General features: G+C 45.1%; 1 long non-coding RNA gene across 1 annotated transcript; it reads left to right on the forward strand.

Annotated features, from left to right (window-relative positions):
- The first annotated feature begins 3626 nt into the window (after positions 1-3626).
- LOC129386682 (uncharacterized) lies at positions 3627-20352 on the forward strand. Its single transcript, XR_008613982.1, has 2 exons — positions 3627-3864; positions 17842-20352. It is a non-coding gene; the product is annotated as an uncharacterized lncRNA (long non-coding RNA).
- The last annotated feature ends 5290 nt before the right edge of the window (positions 20353-25642 follow it).

Here is a 25642-nt window from a genome sequence, read left to right on the forward strand (position 1 = left end):
GATCGTCGGAAATCTGATCAGCGGGTCAAGCGCGTCGGCTTTTATACAGCAGTCGTCGAATGTTCCAGACTAATCGTTCGGACCCGCGTGCCTTCCACAAAGTTCTACACCATTCGCGTCACGCGATGAAGTCAGATAACACAAGGTTCGGCGACAACAGACAGCCGGGTAGAAGCATCGATAACTTTCCAGAAACTTGGGATACATGCAAAAAAGAAAAACTAAATTGTGGGGTTTTACGTGCCAAAACCACTTTCTGATTATGAGGCACGCCGTAGTGGGAGACTCCGGAAATTTCGACCACCTGAGGTTCTTTAACGTGCACCTAAATCTAAGTACACGGGTGTTTTCGCATTTCGTCCCCATCGAAATGCGGCCGCCGTGGCCGGGATTCGATCCCGCGACCTCGTGCTCAGCAGCCCAACACCATAGCCACTGAGCAACCACGGCGGGTGCGGATACATGCCGGCGCGTCCCGCGCTGTGCGATTATATTTGTTAGGCGGCGAAACGTGGTCGCCCGATAAAGATAAGTACACGTGTCAATATGATGAAGAGAGCCTTCTGATTGTGTCGGGGTGCGCTAACCTAAGTTTCACAGAACTTCTCAAAACCTTGTACGTATGAGGTGAAATTGTGTGCAACAGGCAGGCAAAAAAAAAAAAATTGGGAATATCGGTTAGCATTGCTTAAAACAAGATCAACTTGCCTTTTCAAAAAGCGTAGCACCTTCAAATGCCGCTCTCGCAATTCGCATGCAAAATGTTAATCACTCAGTTCATCCACTAACGTTAATATCAACTGCAGAAGAGTAAGAATCTTCTGAAAAGGCTCAGTGCAGGTTCTCCTCTAAAGCTCTTCAATCATCTGTAGCACTGCTTTCAAATCTCTTAGGTCACACCGTCTATCAGGGACAAGCATATAACCACACTTTCTCAGATGGCTTTCACCAAAAAAACACTTCTACGCGAAGTTCCGACGATGCAATCCGACAAACCGACTGCAGCAGCAGAATGGAGTGCCGAATCCAAGAAAATCTGCCCGCCCTTTGAAGCCTTCGTAAGGCGTCGAGCAAGCCGAAGAAACGATTATCCTGTTTCAGCTTGAGCCGCCTGCGAAAGAAGTATTACCTCTTACAAAGAAGCTGCTTCCAAGTGCGTCCTTTTCTGGTGCTTCTGGAACTGTAGCTTGTTGTCAGGATAAATATACAGGGCACCTCAGAAACAACTTTGGAACTCTAGATTGTTACAGGCGAACGGTTTTCAGGGAAACATCGACAACATATCCGCTTTTGACATCTGTGTAGGCAGTTTTCACGTAATCCGTTGGTAAGAAATGCTTATCACAGACATGAAATAAAATATAAAATGAGCATGAAACTGGAGAAATGAAGGCAATAACAAGCGTGCCGACAAGTTCAAGGAGCCTGTTTCTCAGCGAAAGAAATAAAGATCATCAGTTTCAGTTTATTGATGCAATCGAAATTTTTTGCAGAAAAAGTAACTCTAGGAGGTCCCATAGTCAAAGACTGAGGTGGGACCTCCAACAATAAATACATAGAAAAAGTACACTTAATGCGGTTAGCAGCAGTAGCAGTCCCATGAAACAAAAAGTATTAAGAAAACGAAGTCGTCATGGTAGTAACAATAAAGTATAAACACAAAAGGCAGATCCCGGGAGTATTATTCCACATACAGAAGCGTAAACTAAAAAAAACAATGACTTTCCCAACAAGTAGTGACGAAATTTCCTCTGAAATAAATGAATGGAAGGAGTTGATATATTGATGTTGATGTTGCCAAAAAGTTCGCAGTAAATTTGCCGAAGTAACCTCTTGATTTCGGTAGCAGGTAGTTATTATGGTGTGAAAATGGAGTGCCAGTGAAATGTGGAGTTTGGTCTTTTGTTATCAACCAAATCGGTAATTCTCCTCGACAAAATTGATACGTCAAGACACCAAGTAAACATTTATTTAAATCCACTACTGACAAAATATTATATGTGCGCAGTAATGGCAAGGCCCTAGATGAAAAAGGGCTGTAAGTGATTATTCTCAAAGCTTGGCTTTGTGTGTGCTGCTGGGGCGCCAAATGAGTTACGTAGGTATTACCCCAAGAAGAACTGCAGTAAGTGATGTGGCTGTGAAGAAATGCGTAATAGAGTGACATTATTATAACGTACAGCAAAATAGGGGCGGACATTGATTATTATTCTGATACCATAGGCCGCTTTACGGGTTGCGCATTTACATTCGCTCGCCTGTGCAGCCGGTCGACTGCAGCGCCGCCCCCGCGGCACCAACGGGAACTATATATCTAGGTAACTTTTCGCCCTAGGGGAGCATAGGTCCCCAGTTGTCGTGTAAAAAACGCGCCTAGCTCCTGAAACGCCCTAGTCCCTATGCGCGCGCGCGTGGGGCCCATAGAAATATACCATAGCGCAGGGTTTAACCCGCTGGAGCAACAGGGTGGGCGGTTCATTGCGCTTGCACGCAAGCAACACGACCACGAACGAAGCGATACAAGGTGGAACAGCGCGTTTTACGGCAATCGAAGTTGTGTGTGTGTGACGCGCTTGGTGTGCAAAGAGCAATTTAGTTGCGTGTGTGACGAAGGTGTATGCGCAAAATAGCACGACCACGAACGAAGGTGGAACATCGCGTTTTGGCGTTTGGTGTGTGCAGAGCAATCGAGTTGCGTGTGTGACGCGTTTGTTCGCGCAAACAGCACGACCACGAACAAAGCGATACAAGGTGGAACAGCGCGTGTTGCACAATCGAGTTGTGTGTGTGCGTGTGTGTGACGCGTTTGTTATGCGCAAAGAGCACGACGACGATCGTCTTCTAACTGCGCCAGAGCAAACCGATTGTTGAGTACTACATACGTATTGCGCGGGCGTTAAAACTAGAGAAACACGGGATTGCGACGCGACCAGCCGCAGTGTATAGGACTGTACGTACGTAAGTTTACAGCACCGACTTTTAATTCGGAGTGAATAAGGGACACACCACGAGTGATTTGTATGCGGAGGTTAACACACGTGCATTAATTAGCGGTGGTATAGAAAAAGAAAGGGGGGGGGGGGGGAAGCGGAGGGTGGCGGGGATTGCTGAGACAGGTGCTCGAAAGCATTTTCGCGCAAGTTTTGTCGGTGTACTCGATGAACTAAATGCCGCATTAAAGAAATTGTGACGAAATGTTGGCATGTGCGTAGTGGCGCAGTTTAAAATGTGTCCGAGAGTAAATCCGAAAAGAACCGAAGCGTACCATGTGTAAAAAATGTGTGAAAACTACAGCTACAAGCATGTTATGCAGCATTGTCCAATGTCGAGATATTGTTGTTATGAATGTAGCACCCATCGCCCTTGTACACATATGTTCTGGCTTCGTTGCACTATCATCGAGGCATTGATCGAGGTTAATAAAACTGTACCCACAACGAGTGCGTCGCCCTGGTTTCGGTTTCGGTTTTCGCTGCCATTCGTGATAATAAACCGTTTGTAAATCGTACTTTTTGTTGGCAATTCTTTGGACAGGGAACGAAAACTGGCAATTAAAGTAAGCAATACGTAAAATGTTTTAAACAAAAAACTGTTTCAACGGTCTTTAAAGTAACTCTAACATTCTAGGGCTCTAAGCGCCATCTGTTTCCGGTAGTCAAAATGTGTCATGGCGGCTTCCTGTCAATTGGATGTGAGCGTGGACGTGAGCGTAACATGGGAGCTTCGATGGTACATCTAAGCTTTCTTGGTTATCCCAAGCTGTTCCTTATCCTTCCGCGTAATAACTCTTTCTTGTACCCAATAGAATACCGAATAGAGATCGTATAGAAGCTCAGAGGCTGCACCTGTCATTCACATAGACAGGTAAGGTAGCTGTTTGCGACCACTTTCAACTCATCTGGGGCGCACATAATTTTTTTTTGTTATTTATGCATGAATAGGCATCATTTTTCACGCCGCCTGAAGTCCTCGCTAAAAGTACGCTTTAAATGCTCTGCACGCCTTAAATTGACACCCATCTGTAACGTGTTTGAGCCGTTATTTATAGCCCATATCTTGCGGACTACGATTTTAACCTTATGCGCACTACCGCCCCTTTGTTCTGTTGCGCGCGCGATATCAGTGTTTTTAGATCCAGAAGGCTGCTTCCGCATGAAAAAAGAGACTCGCCGTGTTAGATTGTACACATGGAGAGCGAACGCTGTGACACGCTCTTTAAATTGGCCGACTGTTGCAAGCGCTGGCATCATTGCCGTCGCCGAAGTATATATACAGGCACACTATAATAGAGACATACGTATTTACAGTGCCAAATGAACAATTTTCGTCCCTTGGCGCTCTTCTGCTTGGCCTGACAGGCAGAGGTCACGCAGTGCGTTGCAGTGAAAGCGCATGAGCATACAGCGAAATCTACGCGAACGTTTTTATAGACAAATGCTCGAAGATTTCTTTCACCAGCTGCCACTTGAAAGTGCGTTTAGCTAGCAAGCCAGCACTAGTGTCTGCGCTTTCAAGCATACACTTGATAATACGAAGATAATGCGACAAAGTGTACACATATGAATGACAGATTCAATATTTCTTGACACTCGTAAATCCTCAAACCTGCCAGTTCTTGGTTAGTGCGTGAAAAAGTGGAATTTTGTGTTGTTTGAAAGCAGACATTGGTTCATCCAAACGTGGCTTTGCGTAGGCCGTCGCATTGTATGAATGAATTATCAAATGCTTGGGCATTGGAGCAATGAGGCGATGTAGCTCCAAAAAGGCACCTTTGTTCTCTTTTCACTTTGCCTCATGCTATTCTGTCTCAAGTTTAGCCAATGTCAAAGCAGCAATTTCGACTGGCACAGCAACGCTCATTTGAATGGCATCTGTCAATGTCGTAAGTTGTCATTGCTCCTTTCAGCACATATGTTACATGGCCTTTGACATCTTCATCATCATCATCAGCCTGGTTACGCCCACTGCAGGACAAAGGCCTCTCCCATACTTCTCCAACAACCCCGGTCATGTACTAATTGTGGCCATGCCGTCCCTGCAAACTTCTTAATCTCATCCGCCCACCTAACTTTCTGCCGCCCCCTGCTACGCTTCCCTTCCCTTGGAATCCAGTCCGTAACCCTTGATGAACATCGGTTATCTTCCCTTTTCATTACATGTCCTGCCCATGCCCATTTCTTTTTCTTGATTTCAACTAAGATGTCATTAACTCGCATTTGTTCCCTCACCCAATCTGCTCTTTTCTTATCCCTTAACGTTATACCCATCATTCTTCTTTCCATAGCTCGTTGCGTCGTCCTCAATTTAAGTAGAACCCTTTTCGTAAGCCTCCAGGTTTCTGCCCCCTACGTCAGTACTGGTAAGACACAGCTGTTATACACTTTTCTCTTGAGGGATGATGGCAAACTGCTGTTCATGATCTGAGAATGTCTGCCAAACGCACCCCAGCCCATTCTTATTCTTCTGATTATTTCAGTCTCATGATCCGGATCCGCGATCACTACCTGCCCTAAGTAGATGTATTCCCTTACCACTTCCAGTACCTCGCAACCTATTGTAAACTGCTGTTCTCTACCGAGACTGTTAAACAGTTTTCTGCAGATTAATTTTTAGACCCACCCTTCTGCTTTGCCTCTCCAGATCAGTGAGCATGCATTGCAATTGGTCCCCTGAGCTACTAAGCAAGGCAATATCATCAGCGAATCGCAAGTTACTAAAGTATTCTCCATTAACTCTTATCCCCGATTCTTCCCAATCCAGGTCTTTGTGTACCTCCTGTAAGCACGCTGTGAATAGCATTGGAGCGATCATATCTCCCTGCCTGAATCCTTTCTTTACTGGGATTTTGTTGCTTTCTTTATGGAGGACCATGGTTGATGTGAAGCATTATATCTTTCAGTATTTTTACATACGGCTCGTGTACACCCTGATTCCGTAATGCCTCCATGACTGCTTAGGTTTCAATTGAATCAAACGCTTTCTCGTAATCAGTGAAAGCTATATATAATGGTTGGTTATATTCCGCACATTTCTCTATCACCTGATTGATAGTGTGAATGTGGTCTATTGTTGAGTAGCCTTTACGGAATCCTGCCTGGTCCTTTGGTTGACAGAAGTCTAAGGTGTTCCAGATTCTATTTGCGATTACCTTAGTAAATACTTTGTAGGCAACGGACAGTAAGCTTATCGGTCTAGAATTTTTAAAGTCTTTGGCGTCCCATTTCTTATGGGTTAGGATTATGTTAGCGTTCTTCCAAGATTCCGGTACGCTCGAGGTCATGAGGCGTTGCGTGTACAGGGTGGCCAGTTTTTCTAGAACAATCTGCCCACCATCCTTCAACAAATCTGCTGTTACGTAATCCACCCCAGCTGCCTTCCCCCTTTGCATAGCTCCCAAAGCATTACTTCTTCCGGCGTTACTTGTGGGATTTCAAATTTCTCTAGACTATTCTCTCTTCCATTATCGTTGTGGGTGCCACTAGTACTGTATAAATCTCTATAGAACTCCTCTGCCACTTGAACTATCTCATCCATATTAGTAATATTACTGGCTTTGTCTCTTAACGCATACATCTGATTCTTGCCTGTTCCTAGTTTCTTCACTGCTTTTAGGCTTCCTCCATTCCTGAGAGCATGTTCAATCCTATCCATATTATACTTCCTTATGTCAGCTGTCTTATGCTTGTTGATTAACTTCGAAAGTTCTGCCAGTTCTATTCTAGCTGTAGGGTGAGAGGCTTTCATACATTGACGTGTCTTGATCAGATCTTTCATCTCCTGCGATAGCTTACTGGTATCCTGTCTAACGGAGTTACCACAGACTTCTATTGCACACTTTTTAATGATGCCCACAAGATTGTCGTTCATTGCTTCAACACTAAGGTCCTCTTCCTGAGTCAAAGCCGAATGCCTGTTCTGTAGCTTGATCCGGAATTCCTCGATTTTCCCTCTTATCGCTAACTCATTGATCGGCTTCTTATGTACCAGCTTCTTCCATTTCCTCCTCAAGTCTAGGCTAATTCGAGTTCTTACCATCCTATGGTCACTGCAGCGCACCTTGCCGAGCACGTCCACATCTTGTATGATGCCTGGGTTTGCGCAGAGTATAAAGTCTATTTAATTTCTAGTCTCATCATTCTGGCTTCTCCACGTGCACTTTCGGCTGTCCTGCTTGCAGAAGAAGGTATTAATTATCCGCATATTATTCTGTTCTGCAAAGTCTACTAGTAACTCTCCCCTGCTATATTTAGTGTCTATGCCATATTCCCCCACTGACTTGTCTCCAGCCTGCTTCTTGCCTACCTTGGCATTGAAGTCGCCCATCAGTATAGTGTATTTTGTTTTGCCTTTACCCATCGCCGATTCCATGTCTTCATAGAAGCTTTCGACTTCCTGGTCATCATGACTGGATGTAGGGGCGTAGACCTGTACGACCTTCAATTTGTACCTCTTATTAAGTGTCGCAACGAGACCTGCCACCCTCTCGTTAATGCTATAGAAGTCCTCTACGTTACCAGCTGTATTCTTATTAATCAGGAATCCGAAAACATCTTTAGTACGACCTAAATGTGTTTCACAGCTGTGATTGCCTCAGTGCGTATAGAAGCAACGAAGTGATGCCAAATACTTTTGCAGAATAACTGAAATGTGGGCAAGTTCATTCGGATTCATGATTATGGCAGATTTGAACCCAACACTGTGTAACACTACTACACAGACTGGCGTTTCGGGTAGTCGAGACAAAATTCTTATTAAAACCTCTTTGAGATTTGGCAAACTGTTAGCTAGGTGGGATAAAGTAATTGTGATTCAGAATAGTAGCCTCAACATTGAGCACAAAGCAAGAGGTGAGTTTTTTATTGTGATCATTTTCTACAAGCATGCACATTAGCCTTACAGTAGTACGAGCATCTTTGTAGCACATCTTTCCCTGTATAAAAAGGGTCATGTTGCTTACTGCTTAGTTGGTGTTATGCATTGTCCATTTCTATGGTGTTGATGCCCAGGATCTCTACAAAACGGAACCTCTTTGGTACAGTCTTGTGGCTGCTTGTGTTCTCCCTTAGCCAGAGACGTGAAGGGGGGTTCACGGTCACTGACCAAGTCTGATGTATAACCCGACGTTTTGGAACTGCATACGGGCTCCTTGTTCACTGAGTTTGACAGGAAATCGTCGTCACTTATGTAGCCAGCACGTGACGTAACAAACATGCGTAAATGGCAGGCATAGTCCCTGGTGTCTGGTTCATCGTAGCTGGCGTTGATTGAATGATTAGCGATTCTAGCAGCCGCCGGGATGACATGTTCTTTTCTTTGGCAACAACAGTGGCATTGTCCCAGTCAATCTTGTGACTATGTTCCTGCGCATGTTTGGCAAATAATAGTCGTGTGACTATTATTTCTTAGATCACATTTTCTTTTTTTTTTCCCGTTTCCATGCCTGATCAGACGAACTTTCGTCGAACCCTTGATTATGTAGCCAGAGGCAGTGGCACTGGTTGTGTCCTGTTTGAGATGAATGGTCCTTTTGTCCGTCTCTATCCACTATGACCTGGGCTTATCTCCTGGCTGCTGAAGTGTGCCTGCATTTTCCAGGTCAACTACTCGGACATTAATGTCTGGATACAAATTGGGTAGATCTTGCATGCCATGCCCAACATCAGAGTAAGTTTTCTGTTTCTGCCAGCACTTTTGCTCATGCACTTTCATTTTCCTCCGGTCCGGGAGTTGTGGAAAGAAGCTGTCTGCAGTAGCTTGAAGTGTAGTCCTAAGCCTTCGGCTCGTAAGCATTTGCACTAACGAGGAGCTATATTTCAGAAGGCTCAGTCTATAATCGTGTCTTGTAGGCATCACCTGACGTCTCAAGGGAGTTCTTGGATAAGTTTACAGTGGCTTCTGTGAGATCACTGCGGTGTCGGTAGTGTGGACTGCATGCCATTTGTTGGAATTCTTATGAATTCTGCGAACAGCGAGCTGCGCCCTTTTCCAAGCTACAGTTTGTTGTGGTTCACGGCCACTACACTATTGCACGCCTTGTGAAAACAATGAGGCATTGAGTCACAACCACAGGTCCTGTCAAACTAGCCAGTACTAGCTCAGGATACCCTTACTAGTATTTTGTTATGATGAGCCACCGCACCCCTCCAATAGAAAATATGTCCATGGTGAACTTCTGTAACAGCTTTTCTCAGAATCCCAGTTGCAGGAGTGTCACCCTTCTCTTAGCCCTGTGGTGCTAGCATGCATGACATGACTTGAAGACATTTGCTGTTTGTATGTATTTATGATGCAGTACTTTGCCGTCTTGCTAGGCATTTATTGATTCCAAAGTGGCCTTCAAGTGAGAAGTGCTGGGTGGGTAAGCTCCTGTAGCTTCTTGGGCGCGATGGTTTTGTTACCACAATGTCAACATGTCTTGGACTACATCGTCCTTGTGAAGCCAGAATTCTTTCAGACTTTGCAACACCTTGGCCAGCTCTTTCAAGTGAAGATGCGAAGTTGGCAGCAGCATTAATCTAGTACTTGTTCTTTCTTCAGTTCTTGTAAAGAAGGTGGGGAGAGGCAGCATGCATAGCCTTCAATCTTGGTAGGCCCTTCTGGTGCCTGTTATTCTCCTTCACATGAGAACTTGACAGTGTATCAGCTGCGGGAAAGTCTTTGCCTAAGATGTACATTATGCCTCATAATGTATCAATCATGTGTGCATTTTATGATTTGGGAAACAGATTGTTGCCCCATTTATAGAATTTATCTCAAGCTTGCAAGAAAGAAAGCACTTCTTTCTATATCTAGGCATAGCCAGGCATTCCGTCTCTGCAAAATATCTTGAGGCGTATCTAGTAACATGTTGCCCATCGTCTTGCTTTTGGCTGAGCACTGCAACTAGACCACAGCACAAAGCATCAGCTGTGATTAGCAGCTGGTTTCTCATTTTGAGGAGCGCCAGCCAAGCACTGGATCTGAAGAAAGTATTTCTTTCCATTTTGAGAATTCTTGAACCTGTGTGGGTTCCAGATAAACCATGCTTTGAAAACAGCATGCTGGGCAATGGGTGTAGTGTTTGTCATGTTAGGAGCGAATAAACCTAGATAGGTGGTCATGCCCATTAGCAGCTGTAGTTCTGGAGGATGGTCTTGGCATGTCTGTGACAGCTTTGAGCTTGTTTTCGTTCATGATATGCCCCAAGTAGGATATTATTGTGATGCCAAACTTACATTTCTCTTTGTTGATGGCAGCTCTTGCCCAGTGGGTGCCCTCAAATGTACTGCAGAGTTTGTTGTGTTGCTGTTTAGTTGAGCATCAACTGATAACCTCGACCATATGACAAGCAACATATGTGTGTTTTGGATGAATATCATTCATATACCATTGTATTTGATCTGGGGCACGCCAGATACCAAATCGCATGAGCAGTTAAAGTGAAACCAATGGAATGGTGCTGTAAAGGTGGTCAAGAACTTTCCGTCATTTCTCAGGGATTTGCCAAAACCCTGAATTTGGGCATCAATTTTTCATACACCAAGCTGTGACTCGTAGTATCTGAAGGGTATGCTCTACTGCAGGAATTGGATATGATGCTCATAGAACTTGCTTATTCAGTTTTTGTATAATCCATAAAAGTGTAGAGTGCTCCTGATGGCTTCGTCACCACTACCGTAAGCGTGCACCAAGGAGTTGGCTCTGTCATAGCTGTCGTAAAACCAATCTTAAACCTGGAGAAGTTTGGCTTTTGTCTTCTATAAAAGTAGCCATACAAAACAGTGAAATATTAGTCCAAAGGACGCAGGCTTGAGTTTCAACATTGTCATGCAAGCTGCGCAGAGTATTTGAGGATGCGGCTTTGAATCCCGTTAACCATTAACATTCTCAATCTGTAAGCGCTCGACTTCACCTTCACAATCACCTCTGTGACCTATAGCAAATTTATTTGGAAATAGCAGCATTCTGCCTGATGCACGAGATGGAACTTGATGTTGTGCTAGTCGCCTTACACAGTGACCACAGTCACTTGGAGATCACCACCTTCTTGAAATGTCACGAACCACATTGTTTTCAGGTTGATACAAGAAATCGTGTCTAATAATCATCTCTGACAGAAAGAAATAACTGATGCCCGTGGCAAGGTGCCATTCAAGTGGTTGAGTTCCTCCGGGAGGTAGGGGGTGATACGAGTGAGAACCCTCAAAATCCGACTATGGCCTTAGCCAAGCAGCCCTAGGTGACATAGTAAAGCTTTTTGGGCACGATGTCATTAGGCACCACCCTATGTAATTTATTTGCTTCCACAACCCCTGCATGGCTCACGAGTGTCTGGTGGTAAATTTCTGAAGCCACATCAACCTCAATGTAGCATTCCTAGTTCCGAACACTTCAATCTGCATGCCACTATGTATGGCAGGTGTTACTGGGAAGGAGACTGACGAACAGCTACACATAGATAAAAACTCTCTAAAGGCTGTTATTGCGAAAACACTGCCCAACATCAACACACGCTAAATGATACAAGAATGTTGCTAATATGAAAGATTAATTCAGTCAGTAATTGAAGATGAAGATGGTTTTACTCAATAGCCTTATAAAAAATGGTAAAAGAAAGCTAATAAATTTGGAACTCATGTTTCAAATCTTGTCTGGAAAAAAAATCATTATGTCTTCAAATATCTCACGCAGCCGCTAATCCTGTTCTACTTCATCACCTTCAGGTATGCTAGAGAAGTCTTTCTCGTCATTGGGCTCCAAAATGTAGTTGAGCAAAAGGAGTAGACCTAGGTGGCTGACAGGATGGCTCTTCTTTAAGTGTGGTGCATAGAAGAAAAAAGCATGCAAACATCTTCAACACTGTAATGAGCATTAACTGTTAGGGATGAAACATGAAAAACCCCAGGGAAAACATTTAGGTTTGGTGGGAATGTACAAAATACACAGAGACTAAAGACAGTGAAGGAAAATGAAAAATGCTTGTGTAAGCTTCTTCAGCAGTGCGTTTGTTGCCTGTAGACGACACCAGGTAGAACTTGGAAAGCGACCTTCACCCTGAGTTGACGTCAATTCTGCGTGCAATTGGTGCATATTGACACAAAGATGTGGGGCTCCCGCACCGCAGAACGGCGCGCGCAAAGGTCGGCGCTATGAAACACGAAGTGCGTAAGCTACACACTCTTGTTCTGGCCCCCTATTAAAGAGAAGCGTATATTTTGCAAGACTCCGTCTCCAATCTGCGTTACATTTTTCTGGTGGAGGTGCGGGGTACGTGCTACCACTCCCAGATCGAACACCGCCTACAAACCCAGTACGAAGTCCGGTCAAGCTGACTACTGTGCAAGTACGGACAAGCTGCCGACTTCAAAGACTGCCGCCTGAACATGAGCCTCTACGCAGTCAAGTAAGAAGGACGAATACATCGGTTCCATCTTCCTCGACCGCGCCGACCGAGGTCGTCCTCAACCAGCCACGAATCCCCACGTCCTTTCATGGGGACACCTTTGAGGATGTAGAGGACTGGCTCGATCACTTTGAGCGTGTTGCAGAATTCAACGGCTGGACTCCAGAGCGCAAGCTACCGAACGGCTACTTTGCCCTCAAGGACTATGTGTGGACATGGTTTGAGAATCGTGAAGCGGGGCCCTATCGACATGGGACGAATTCTGACAACAGCTAATCGGCACATACGCCAGCTTCGATCACAAGGAGCGAGCTGAATCTGCAATTCAGGCGAGAGTACAGAGGCCGAATGAAAGCGTCGCAATGTTTCTCGAAGATATATGCCGACTTTTCCGACGCGCGGATCTATCCATGCCGGAAGAAAAGAAGCTCAGGAACTTGATGCGCAGTGTCAAGCAAGAGTTATTCGGTGCCCTAATATGCAACCCACCAAAGACTGTTGCAGAGTTTCTCGCGGAAGCCGTATCAATGGAAAAGGCACTGCAGCAGCGAACAAGGCAGAACCGCGACGTGTCGACCCTATCGCATGACTCTCTCGCTATACCCCTGGACAATACCGACGCCTTGCAGGAGCTCATTAGGTTTATCGTTCGAGAGTAGCTTCAAAATCTTCAGGTGGCTCCAGCATCGGTACAGCGGCTCGATCTGGCTGAGGTCGTCCGGGAGGAAATCAGGCAGTCAGTCGAAGTCCCAGAGTGAAGCGAGACACCACAGCACGAGGTACGGCAGCCACAACCTTGCATGTCGTATGCGGAAGCAACGTGGAGTTCGTATTTTTCGCGATTTGAGCGACGTCCCGGACTTTCATGGTGTGGACGCCGTTGAACAAGCAACTGGCGACTTCAGGCCTCGCCGCACGCCATTCATGGCTGAAACACGACCACCCCGCAAGAGCGACGTATGGCGCACCGCAGACCGGAGGCCCTTGTATTTTTATTGCGATGAAGCTGATCACCTCTACAGGGCGTGTCCTTACCGTCGAGCTGGGCTCCTTGGATTTTCACTGAATGCACCGTGCCCGTGCAATGGTGAACGCCCCCTGGAGTTTGAAGCATACCTCGCAGAGGCCAGGACCTTGTTTGCTCCACGATTCCTTAAACCCCGGTCACCGTCACCCGCCCGAAACTGGTCTTCCAGCCCCCTCCTCACATCGAGAGCAACGAGGCGTCACTCACCCAGCCCTGCCTCCCAGGAAAACTAAGTCCAGCGACCTGCGCAGGTGAGGTTGCTGACGTTGCGAACGCTGAAGATCCTCCACTACGACGACCGCGATATGACGTAATTGAGATGCAGAGAAAGCAGTGTAGTTCCGTGTCGGTATCCTGCGACGTACGAGTTACCATAGATGACCACGAAGTCACGGCGTTAATCGACATGGGTGCAGACACGTCTGTCATGAGCCAGAATCTCGCGTGTATGCTGAACAAAGTTTCGACGCAATGGACCGGAACTCGGATTCGTACTGCAGGAGGGCATCTCATAACTCCAATGGGTCGGTGCACGGCACGAGTCAACATGCAGGGCTTCACGTACATCGGCGACTTCGTCATTCTTCCTGAATGTTCAAAGGACCTTATACTCGGCATGGATTTCCTTGAGGCGAACAGTGCCATCATCGACCTGCAAGAGTCTAGAGTCAGCTTCACGACTACGCAAGCCATGGCGAACAGTAATGACAACGACCGTGACATCGCGCTTTGCGTAACTGACGATCACATCACGTTGCCACCCAAGAGTAGCGTGCTTACCCTTGTCCGATGCGACATGGAGGACGCCGCCGAAGGAATTACTGAGGCAAACATGCCCCTGCTTCTTGAGCGCCACATTTGTATAGCCCAGAGGGCTTCTTCGGGTGCAAAACAGATGTTCAGTCATTTTGCTAACAAACTTTAGCAACAAGTATCGGCATGTACCGCGACGAACGAAATGGCTGAACTGAGCTCATTTCCTCGCGAAATCACTAACGTTACTGACATTGCCACATTGGAAACCGCATCGTCTCAGCAATCTGGGTTACCCAGCCTAAAAGAACGGATTCACTTTAACGCCGCTCTGCCAGACCATCAGAAAGACCGTCTACTGAGTCTTGTGAATGAATTTGTGGACTGTTTTTCAACGTCATCCAAAGTGCGGCGCACGTCCATCACAAAGCACCACATTATTACGGACGAGTCTGCACGTCCTGTCTGTCAGCATCCTTACAGAGGGTCTCCAGTGGAAAGGGAAGCGATCAAGCATCAGGTGAAAGAGATGCTCCAAGACGACGTGATCCAGCCATCCACCAGCCCGTGGGCCTCCCCTGCAGTGTTAGTCAGAAAGAAAGACAACACACTACGCTTATGTGTAGATTACAGAAAGTTGAACCGTGTCACTAAGCGTGATGTTTATTCATTGCCACACATCGACGACGCAATGGATCGTCTACAACATGCCAAGTTTTTTTCTTTGTTGGATCTTAAATCAGGATATTGGCAAATCGAAGTGGATGAACAGGATCGTGAAAAAACAGCATTTGTGACACCTGATGGGCTTTATGAGTTCAGAGTTCTCCCCTTCGGTCTCTGTTCCTCACCTGCCACCTTTAATAGCACCAGTATACCGTGCTTGCTGAACTCAAACGGCAAACCTGCCTCGTATACTTGGACGATGTCGTCGTGTTCTCGAGCACGTTTGACGAACATCTCACATGACTCGAGAGTGTCCTCACTGCGATCCATACTGCCGGCCTCACCATCAAGCCTGAGAAATGGTACTTCAGGTTCCAAGAGCTCAAATTTTTTCTCCATGTCGTTGGTCCTCAAGGCGTCCGACCAGACCCCGACAAGTTAGCTGCCGTCGCTGAGTTTTCACCACCCACAGACAAGAAGGCTGTCCAACGCTTCCTTAGTTTGTGCGCATATTATGGGCGCTTTGTCAAGGGCTTCTCGAGAATTGCTGAGCCTCTGACAGGGCTTACATGCGACGATGCGCCTTTCATTTGGGCGGATGAGCAGCAGCAGTCTTTCAATGAATTGTGCGTTTGCAAGAGGCCCCGATACTTGCTCATTTCGACGAAGACGCTGACACTGAAATCCATACTGACTCCAGCAATGCGAGTCTCGGCACTTGTGCAGTGGCAAGCTGGTGCGGAACGCACCGTTGCTTATGCAAGCCGCAGTCTCACCAAGGCTGAGAAAAACTACTCAACTACTGAAAAGGAATGCTTAGCGGTTGTGTGGGCAATTGGCAAATTCTGACCCTACTTGTACGGTAAACCCTTTAACGCTGTCAGCGATCAACCACGCCCTGTGCTGGCTTGCCAACCTCAATAGATCCTTCAGGCAGACTAGCCCATTGGAGCCTGCGCTTACAAGAGTATGATATTACGGTTGTCTACTGATCTGGCAGGAAGCACAGTGACGCTGACTGTTTGTCACGTGCACCACTCTCTACGACCTCATCGGACCATGACTTGCCATTTGTCGGCGTTATCGACGCCATAAAGATGGCTGAGCACCAGCGCGCTGACGCTGAGCTGCTGCCGCGGATCGAACACCTCCAAGGAGTTGAAGGTGTTTTACCCCGCTCGCTCGTGCGCGGCTTATCATCATACTACTTGTACAACAACGTCCTTTACAGGAAAAACTGCGGAAGCGGCCCCAATACGTACCTCCTTGTCGTGCCCTCGGCACTACGCCACGACATTTTGCGAGCCTGCCATGATGAGCCATGTGCGGGACACCTGGGATTTGCCAAGACTTTAGGCAAGGATACGACAGAAGTATTACTGGCCCCGGCTTTATTCCTCTGTGCAACTGTACATGAAGACCTGCCGCGACTGTCAGCGCCGCAAGAAAGCACCAGTTAAACCGACTGGCTTTCTCCATCCTGTGGACCTTCCTCAAGCACCGTTCCAACAAATAGAATGGATCTACTTGGACCGTTCCCAGTGACCTCTTCGCGCAACAGATGGATAGTCGTCGCTACCGACTACTTAACCCGGTACGCCGAAACTGAAGCTATTCCTCAAGCAAATTCATATGAAGTGGCCAAGTTCTTTGTACGCGACATCGTCCTACGACATGGTGCACCGTCTGTTCTCATCACTGACCGCGGTACAGCATTTACAGTGGAACTTATGCAGGATGTTCTCCAGCTGACGCATAGCTATCACCACAAGAGCACTGCATATCACCCTCAAACCAATGGATTAACGGAACGTCTGAACAGAACGCTGGCTGATTTGTTCTCCGTGTATGTCGACATAGAGCACAAGACGTGGGACGCGATCTTACCCTATGTGACTTTCGTGTATAACACTGCTGTACAGGAGACTACACAGTTTACGCCATTCAAACTTGTATACGGGCGCCACGTCAGGTCAACACTTGACGCCATGCTACCACTGGCTGATAATAGCCCTGACACCCTTCGATACAACTAGGGTCGACGCGACATCCATTACAATACCGGCGGCTGCGTGTGGGTCTGGATGCCTGTCCGCCGCCGTGGACTTTCAAAAAAGTTGATCCGCCGGTATTTTGGTCCTTACAAGGTTACACGCCGCCTCTGTGACATGACCTACGAAGTGGTCCCCTACAGTTCTGACCCCAGTTCACTCTGTCGTCGTCCTCCCGCTGAAGTTGTTCACGTAGTGTGCATGAAACCATACTATGCGCATACGTGAATGCCGAGATGCACCTGAGGAGCTCCATTTCTTATGTCACTGAAATAACTTTTGACGCGACCGAGACGGTCGCTTTTCTCATGGGAGGCAATTGACACAAAGATGTGGGGCTCCTGCACCGCAGGACGGCGCGCGCAAAGGTCGGTGCCACTAAAGACGATGAAGTGCGTAAGCTGCACGCTCTTGTTCTGGCCCGCCATTAAAGAGAAGTGTATATTCTGCAAGACTCCGTCTCCAATCTACGTTACCATATAGTCCTTGTCGGGTGTACAATTAAACTTTATATTGCATGTTTTACATATTACTCATCTGATGTCTTAGCAGCATAGGTTTTTCCTCTGCCTTTCTTGTAAAAAAATGTTTGGGAAGTGCGCAAGTGCATCTACTTTGATTTTTTTTGTGCATGGCACATGTGCTGTTGGCTCGGAACTGATTCACAATATTAACAGCCGTAGCGTTCAGGGCCCCATGTCGCTGAAAATCCAGCAGTGGTGTTGGTGACCTTTTTCATGAGAAAATTAATCCCAAACCATGCATCCCGATTCATGCAGGCCCTCCACGTGGCATATAGGCGTTACTGAACGAATTAAAATTCTCAAAGTAGAATGTGTGAAAAATTCATAAAGTATGACTTGCACACAACCTCGAGACATGATAGCGTTGGATTGTAATTTGAATATGCGAGAAAACATAATTCTGTTGTGCAGAAACTCAAACACAAACCCCTTTTCCAGCTGCCATTTCAGGTCTGTCTTAGGAGTGGCACACCCCAGAAAGCTCGCCTTCGTGCATAGCGTTTGCCACCAGCATTTCCAGGAAAACATTACAGAAGCATAAGCTGCAGCTGCCCGGAAGCGTGAGAAGCAGCCAGGGATCTTTTAATGCTATCGTGTTCCACTCTTAAAGGCACTCTTAAGTGTCCTCCAACCTTTTTTTTTTTTTGCTGTTTGGGGACTGCCTTCTTAAAGGTGTTGCTTCGTTTCCTTTCTGCTGTAGGGCGAATGTAATATCTGCTTTGAACAACAGCAAAGCCACATTTTGATTGCACTTGATGCTGGCTGCACTAGTGCGGCATCTCTCCTGAACACTATCCAACAGTTCACTATGATGTTATCACTGAAATAGAATACACAAGACACCTTCGTGTACTACTTCATCTACCTCGAAGTAATATGCCATAGCTCTATGATCATATCCTTAACATCCACTACTTTCTTGGATTCATTTCAGATAGCTGGAATGTACAGACTAAAAAAGCTCGGAAGCGCTTGCGCTCTTTGGAGAATTTTGTATGAGCATTTTCAGGCTGTTCTGGTGACACTAAAAAATACTGGCTCTCCTGTAATCGAGAGTGGATGTAAGCACGAAATGGCTGCCAACAAAGCAGATTGATTGTAGATGATACTAGCCACAATCTTAAAATGGGTGTAGCGTACATTCCCAACGGCACACCCCACCCCACTGCACCACGCAACTGTACATTGGTCCATATGGAAGCAAGTTTCCTGTCAAAGACAGAACCCCATTGCAAGTCTCGTCTCGGTCCACCAGATGCGCCGTGGACCTCGCGGACTGCTGGCATTGAAAAGAGCACAAGCAACTGTGTCTCAGTGCCAAAAAATGACAATCAAGTGTACAGTGCCTTGTATCTGCCTCTGAACGTCGCTATTAGAAGTGACCAATAAAACTTCAGCGTACTAGAAGTTACAGCTTGAGTGATATTGTGAGCAAATATTTTTACAGCTTGAGTGATATTGTGAGCAAATATTTAGAACTCAGAAGCAATATTTTTTGTAACATGTTTGGGAAGTAACTAGCATATGTATTGCAGTCTTGACTGTTTGCCCGGATGAGCTGGTTTGAGCGACAGGATAATGACTCTGGCTTTCGGTTCATTGAAGGTGGCTGACAACAGGAGCTAAAAGCATTTCATGCTTAAAATGTCTGCAGCAGCGGCACTGTTCGTTTAGTCAAGGACCTCATTTCATGGCCCTCATTCTGACACCTTCGAACACTGTTTCTGCCTTTGTAACGCTTCCTAGAATTTATCCTTCAAATTCTTATGTGAAAGAACCATGCATCAATTTTGGCATATTTCTCAAACTGTACGAGCAGAATTGCTGCTGATTTCATAAATACAACCTATAAATCAATACAGCAGAATGGTTAGTTGAAATATGTAATCCAAATCAAGGAGCCATTCTCAAGACGATGTTCCCGCTGGCACTGATGCGTGGCATTCCTGGCGTTGGTGAAACCTTTATTCTACATGATGAAGCATGAAACATTCACACGTGCTTTTCTTTCCTTCTTTTTTGAGCTTTGCTGTTTCAAGGAGCTTTGCCCTTTGAGTGGCAGCAGCCTGATTGACATAGCTTCTGACTCACATATTTAACATTTTTGCACAGATTGGTCAAGGAGTAGCCAGATTTTGAGAAGTACATCTTTAGCAGAGTCTATAGGTGCTGGCTTTTGGTGTGGAGAGACAAGCAGCTTCATAGCTTCCCTCCTGTCTCTTGTCATTGTGTCAGCAAACTGAAATGAAAACTCTCGAAACAGTATATTTGCTAATGAGGAATCTTTGCAAGGCACATTGTGAAGCGCATGCCGATGAATTGCTTCAACCTTTTACATTAAACAAATTATGCCATGTGCTGTCGAGAGGCAAATAAAGCTGTTCGCTTTAAAAATTAACAATAATATCCGCAGTTTGTGAAGTGATTGAGATATTGTTACCCAGTACCTTCAACAAAGATGTTATGGGAAACAGTGCAAGGAACTAGCATACTTACACTAATTGCAGGTATTTGGCGGAGTTGTATGGGAGACAAGATAGCCAACCAATTTTCCTCTAATGCATGTGAGCTTTGTCATCCTCATGGTGTAATGTAATCGTTTCAGGTAGCGGATAAAGAATGTGTGGCAACATGAAATGGCCTTTGACGACACAAGCGAGTAGTGGATGCCACACTTCAGTTCTAATTAAAGTTACATCAGCACAGAGCATGTATGCTACGACCAAGTTGGGTCCATACTTTGGATTACTGTGTACAGTGTCACTCTCTTCTGCATTGCAGAAGATGGAAGCCAGTGTTTCTTTGCTGTTGCCATTTCAATTTAGTATATTTTCATGTTTTCATGCTCTGCAAAATACAGCCAGAGGTTGCACGGTCTTGAAATGAAGACTACTTTTTGTGTTTTCAAGATAGTTTTAGCTATAATAAACGGAATTTCCAAAAAACAAATTTTATGTTTGGCCTGCCTTCTTTTGGGTGATCAAACATGGGAGCCATTGAGGCATCATGGCTCATACGTGCTCCATTTATGCTTGAGAAATGTGTGCACAATGCTCCTTGCATGTTGAAAAAAAAAAAAATGGAGACCACCCATAATTGGTGTTGGTTTGCTTTCTTAGCCACAAGTGTTATCTGAAAATATAGCTGGTTTTTGTTACTCTTTCTGGCGGTGCGTTTTAGATGCATAAAAATTATGATGGATGTGCATGTTCAGTGTGATTGCAGGAACGAGAAACTTTACTAGAAGATCCTTTGCAAGAGATGCAAGTGCTTGCCCATTTCATGAAAAAAAAAGGCTTTGTTTTCATTGTATACAGTAAGCTAAGGGTCAGGCGGACTTGATCACAAAAGCAAAGAGAGAAATTGGTTGACAGAGAAATGCAAAGCCTGCTGACCACATCGTAACTGTCTAGCGCATAGACAACACCTGCACATTGGCCAACAGCATGGGAAAGGAGAAGGGATGGAAAGATGAAAGAGATTGCCATGAAGCACATGTGGTGAAAAGGAGAATGAAGCAAGAATTGGTAGCATTCAGAAAAAGCTAGATATTCTTGAGAAAACTGAAACATTGGACAAATAATAGCAACCTTTATTAAGTCTTACTGCCGTATTCAGCAATACATCTTGAAGCTCGTGCTTGACTTGATATAAATGACGTATGGTGTGAATGTGCCCAAGATGCTCATTGCATTGCTTATGGTGTGTTCACGACAGGCGTCATTTAAATCGAGTCAAGCATGGGCTTCAAGTTAAGATGCATTTCTGAATACGGGGGTTAGTGTTATGGCATGGTGAGGCTCTCTGGAATGAAGACTTCATGAACTAGAGAATAGATGTGCCCGTGAGAACCTACTTTTACGTATTATCGCAGATATCTGAATCACAGGAGCAGTCTGAAGCATGTGGTAGGTTTGTGAAGAATTTCCGAGAAACCTGCATGGGTTTTCTCTGTAACAGTTTGCTACAATCAGGTGTATGACTCATTTTACATTTCCTGATCACCTTGCATATTTCCGCACAATGCTTTCGTCATTACTGTTCAGATTCATTACTATTCAGTGGTTCTTGTTTAACAAAATGGAGTCATGAGAAAAGAAGGAAAAAGGGAATTTTTAGGCACTGAAAAGGCAATACAGGCATGAATGTCAAAAGAGGCACTTGTAGACAGGATAAATGCAAGATTACCTAGTTTACATGGCCATAGTTTGTGCTTACAAAGAAGGCAGAAGAAGGATGCGAGGAAAAAATAAGCATTTCGTCTGAGGTTCCTCTCATTATGAAGCTGTTTACAATGATGAGAGCTAAATACAAAAAGTGTGGTCCTAATGAACGGACACGTTCTCCCAGTTGCAATTCATAGTTTAAGTAAGATTTTGAGGGACTTCAATCGCACCTCAAAAAGAAGTCCATGATCAATAAACAGTGCAGAAAGCCAGTATAACAGTTTTCATTGACAGTGAGTTGGCCCTAGGATATGATCCAGTTTGCATCTTCAATAAAATGGCTATTGATTGGCTACTATTGATCTGTACAATAAGCGCAGCATGCATACAGAACAGCACACAGTCCCATTTATGCCTTGGGCCTCACTTATACCATGTTAAAATTGTGGAAATAAAACAGATTCATAAAACCAGCTCTCTTTATCACCTTATCTTAGGGAGGGACTTGTCGATATTACAGTGCAGAGCACGAACATTTCCTTAGGAGAAGGCTTCCAGTTATTTATGTATATGGCAGAGGTTCATTACCTCTTGAAAACTGTTCTGCATAACACTCGTGCTTCTTCACACATCTGTCACGATCCATCAAATACGGGATAAGTTGGGTGCTGCAGATAAATGGTTCCTGCAGAGCCTAAAGCTACAGCATCAATAGGTAGCTAAATTTTCATTCTTGATGTTTGGTCCAGTTCTCTGAAACATACACATAGAACTGAAACTGTTCAATCTGAATACCAATATTAAATGTGTTATTTTGGGGCTTCAATGATTTGCTGAAGTTGATGGAAAGTGAAGGACTGTATAGAAAAAATGGCTGTAAGGTCAACTATCATCTGCGCATAACCTTTCAGATACTGCACTAAATATAATCTAAAACACATGAAAAGTTTTTATAGAACAAAGTACAGCCACACTGGATTACGCTGGCATCATTATCATATGTCACTGGTGTGGCACTTCACAATGTGGGAACCACCATGGCTCGTACAATGCTCCGAAGGATACATTGCAATAGCGCAACTATGCTCAATGGCATTTGAACTGTTCCTTGCAATTTACAACTTCTAGCCATGCACTTATTCATTTATGACTTGGATGGTCGTGAAGCCTAAGTGCTTTTCTACCTAGCAATACTGCAAGCTTGTCTGCTGACACTAGCTGCACAAAAGAGCAACAGTAGCTTGTGCTCCAGCAGAACTTGAGGGCGGATTACAAGTTCTTGCCACACTATAGATGAGAAATATGAACATACTCCTAAGCTTCAATATCTTAGCTGGTGTAAAGCTGCAATACAGGTACTGCACTCCCTTAATTGCACTGCTTACAGCTGTCAAACTATACCTCTGGTGCTATGCACATTTTGGGGATGGCAAGAAGTTCCACTAGACAAGGTATCAACCACACAGGCATCTAAAACATTGAGTTAAGGGTGTTTAAGACTGACTAAACACAATTTGCCACTTGGCTTGGATCTCGATTCCTTTCCCCTCTAGTGTCATTGACTGAAGAACCACAACACTGAGGAGTAAAGTAGCAATGCTTTGTTGTTTTGCCAGTTTACTAATAGCAAGAAACCACGCTCTAGCACTGTAGCATAATGAAAGAACAAAAGGTCAAGTATATTGAGCAAGCTTGATCAACCAGCTCTCCAGTAGTCTGGGCCCCACGTCAGAGGGTATCGTCGTATGGTGTCATGACTACAAAAGTGCATGAAGCCTACTAGAGGCTGCAGTTTCAGTAGAAGGTAGGGGATAACCCCTAATTAAGGGTAAGCCTTTGCTTTTGACAATGATCGGCCAAATTTTATCACGATTTCCCACTTCTCCGCCGGTGCAGAAATGCCATCGTCCTTTTAAGATTGGCCACATTAAAAAACGTACGTACGTACAGTCCTATACACTGCGGCTGGTCGCGTCGCAATCCCGTGTTTCTCTAGTTTTAACGCCCGCGCAATACGTATGTAGTACTCAACAATCGGTTTGCTCTGGCGCAGTTAGAAGACGATCGTCGTCGTGCTCTTTGCGCATAACAAACGCGTCACACACGCGCACACACAACTCGATTGTGCAACACGCGCTGTTCCACCTTGTATCGCTTCGTTCGTGGTCGTGCTGTTTGCGCGAACAAACGCGTCACACACGCAACTCGATTGCTCTGCGCACACTAAACGCCAAAACGCGATGTTCCACCTTCGTTCGTGGTCGTGCTATTTTGCGCATACACCTTCGTCACACACACACAGCTTCGATTGCCGTAAAACGCGCTGTTCCACCTTGTATCGCTTCGTTCGTGGTCGTGCTGCTTGCGTGCACCCTGTCGCCATAGAATAAAGACTAAAAACCCTGCGCTAGCGCATACTTCTATGGGCCTCGCGCGCGCGCGCATGGGGACTAGGGCGTTTCAGGAGCTAGGCGCGTTTTTTGCACGACAACTAGGGACCTAGGCTCCCCTAGGGCGAAAAGTTACCTAGATACATAGTTCCCTTTGGTGCCGCGGGGGCGGCACTGCAGTCGACCGGCTGCACAGGCGAGCGAATGTAAATGCGCTTACGGGTTAATAAAGATATGTGAGTTGTACATTTCAAATGATTGTCGAGTTCAACTCCAAGAAATGTTGCATGGTCAACAACTTGAAGCGAAGTCGGTCCAATGTCATGGCTTCTCCTGTACACTTCTTGCGGGGATGAAAAAAATTACAAATTTCGATTTAGTAGCATTAATACTGAGCATATAATCTCTGCAACAATTAACGATTTTAGCCGCGTCAGCATTAAGGCAAGATAGTAGCGATTCCATACACGTCATACAAGTATAAATTGTCGTGTCGTCAGCATATAAAACACTACTAGAATGTGTAATGTATTCTAGAACGTCATTGATGTTCACGAGAAATAAGATTGGTCCTAGTATTGAGCCTTGTGGGACCCCTATGTTATACCCCTGCCGCACGGGAAGATTTAATGTCATTCGAATCGAATGGCATTCGATGCATCGATTGCCGCACGGTCTTTTGCGGTGCTACACAGTAAAATATGATGGCATTCGCAATTGATAGCAATGACGATCTGGAACAAAATTAGTGTAATTCAAAGAAGTGTTGTGCCTATTAAACGCATTTAAGAACTTTTGCGAGTACTTTTAAAACGGACGAAAACATTTTGACGCCGTTTATTCACAACTAAAAGCACTTCGATCAACACATCCAATATGGCCGACCACCGTAAGAGACTCCTGATGCAAAGAATAATAGCCCTTGAGCACAACCAATGGTGAAAATATCATCGCGGAAAAACGAAATATTCATTATTATAAGTCTAAAAAATATCTTCTGACTTTGCTGATGCACGCATTGTTTTTTCGCGTTGTGAGTCGCTGTTGTCTATCTGGGGGTCAAGAGTATACGTACGGTTCGAAATCGAATGCGAATGAGTTCCCCTAACTCATTCGATGGCAAATGTCATTCCATTAGAATGACATTACCTTTTCCAGTGTAAATCCCGATTAGCGGGATTATATACGAATGCCATTCGATTCGAATCACAATAAATCTTCCCGTACGACATGGGTATTAGTTAGTTTGGTACGAGAAGGAGTATCAGAAATGGAGACATGTTTTCGATGATGTAAATAACGGCGAATTAGGGAAAGTGTTGGACTACATACGCCAACAGCGTTTAGTTTAGCAAAAAGTATGTCATAATTTAATGAATCGAAAGCTCTAGAAAAATGAATAAACAAGGTACAAGCCAATTTACCTGTGTGAATGGCTGTTTTAAGATGGTCAGTTAAACTAATGAGCACAAATTCAGTTGAGTAACCAGATCGAAAGCGAAATTGATTAGATAACAAAATACTGAACTTTGTGAAATAGCCAGTTAAGCGTACCACGAATAATGTTTCAATTTCATTGCTTAAAATGATAAAACAGATATGGTGCGGTAGTTTATTAACGTATTTTTGCTACCCTTCTTGAAAACAGGAATAGCTTTAGCGATCTTTGAGCAGCTAGGAAAG

Source organism: Dermacentor andersoni, chromosome 4, assembly GCF_023375885.2.
Source record: "Dermacentor andersoni chromosome 4, qqDerAnde1_hic_scaffold, whole genome shotgun sequence".
Taxonomy (NCBI): domain Eukaryota; kingdom Metazoa; phylum Arthropoda; class Arachnida; order Ixodida; family Ixodidae; genus Dermacentor; species Dermacentor andersoni.